This window comes from Mandrillus leucophaeus, unplaced genomic scaffold (genome assembly GCF_000951045.1).
Source record: "Mandrillus leucophaeus isolate KB7577 unplaced genomic scaffold, Mleu.le_1.0 Scaffold53, whole genome shotgun sequence".
Taxonomy (NCBI): domain Eukaryota; kingdom Metazoa; phylum Chordata; class Mammalia; order Primates; family Cercopithecidae; genus Mandrillus; species Mandrillus leucophaeus.
The window spans coordinates 672,205-674,222 of NW_012105697.1; positions in this window are offsets into that span (position 1 = coordinate 672,205).

A 2,018-nucleotide genomic window follows, 5' to 3' on the forward strand; every position below is an offset into this window, starting at 1 on the left:
CACCCCATGGCTACATTACCATTCCTGTTCCACAGAAGGAGGAAACCACAGCAAACGTGGTGGTAAGTTGACGCAATCTGTTCCGGCCCACTAGTAAATGATGGCCACTGAGGTTCCTGAACTTCAACCAATTAGTATCTCTCTCCCAATAGAAAGCCGTATCATTTGTAAACCATAACAACCGTTTTCTTATTTTTTTCCTTTTTTGTTTTTTTGCTTTTTTGAGACACAGTCTCGCTCTGTGTTGCCCAGGCTGGAGTGCAGTGATCTTGGCTCACTGCAACTTCTGCCTTCTGGGTTCAAGTGACTCTCCTGCCTCAGCCTTCCGAGTAGCTGGAATTACAGGCTCCCACCACCACACGCAGCTGATTTTTTGTATTTTCAGTAGGGACTGGGTTTCACCATATTGACCAGGCTGGTCTTAAATTCCTGACCCCAAGTGATTCACCCGCCTTGGCCTCCCAAAGTGCTGAGATTATAGGCGTGAGCTACCGCACCTAGTCAACAATAGTATTTTTAATCAGGTCATCCTGCCTTTACAATCTATGAATTTTCCACTACTCCTCTCTGCATTTTAAATACCCAACTAAGAGTACAGCCATTATTTGTCTTTCACTCAAAGTCCCATTCAAGTGAGAACAAAGGAATAAATAAATAAGGCATAAGTAACAACAACAACAATGACAAAAGAAAATTAGAATGTGGTCAATTTCATGCAATCATCAACACCAAATTTCCAGAACATAATATTTCCAAATTTCCTGAACGTAAATACGTATGTGGAAATTAACAAAATATGGTGAAACAAAAGGTCACTTAAATTTGCACAAATGAAACAGCCAACGTGGAAGCGGATCTGCTTTCTGAAATATGGGACAAGCTCAGGACTTCAAACTACTTCGCGCGTTGGAAGGCCTAAGTGATGACGTATTAAAATGAAAATAAGATTGTAGAAGGTTTAATCTCGAATATTTCACTTTCCACACTTGAAGAGTTCATGATAGCCAGGAGTCTACAATCAAAACAACATAAATAATAAGATTAAATATAAAATTAATTTGAAGCCATAAAAAAGAATGAGTTCATATCTTTTGTGGGAACATGGATGGAGCTGGAGGCCATTATCCTTAGCAAAGTATACAAGAACAGAAAACCAAATACAGCACGTTCTCACCTATGAGTGGAAGCTAAATAATAGAACTCATGAACACGAAGAAGGGAACAACAGACAATGGGGTCTCCTTCAGGGTGGAGGATGGGAGGCGGGATAGGAGCAGGAAAAGCAGCACTTCTGTACTAGGCTTGGTGCCTAGGTAATGAAATAATCTGTACAGCAAACCCCCATGACACAAGTGTACCTGTATAACAAACCTTCACACGTACCCTTGAACCTAAAAGTTAAAAAAAAAACCTAATGAACGACAATGTACATTATTTGAGGATAATTACATTAAAAGCCCAGACTTCACCACCACACAAAATATCCATGTAACAAAATTTCACTTGTGCTCCTTAAATTTATACAAATAAAAAGAACAGTATAATAAAATAGTAGATTCTTTCTTTAGAGATGACAAATAGCGCCAGAGAAAATGCCTCCACGTTCTGGCATTGAGATCATCCCCAGGGTAAGGGTATACTGTATGCCCCATCAAGCCCAAGTAAATATACTCAGACCATGAATCCCAGAGATGAAACATAGGTTCAGAACAGACAAAGCCACAGAGCTTCTGACTGATGGCCCAGTGAAGACAATCTCTGCCTGAATGGCGTCCACCACCTTATATTCTGCCCCAAGCCCTTCCATTTGGATGTAGGATCTGGTTCAAAGATGGATTTGAACACCGTTAGACACTGGCCTGATGAAAACTCACTTCTCATTCACTTCTCATCTGAAACATACATAGAAATACAGGTCTTCGGCAGGAGGATTTCTTGAGGCCAGGAGTTAGAGAGTACCCTGGCCAACATAGCAAGACCCCATCTCTACTAAAATATATATATATATATATATATAT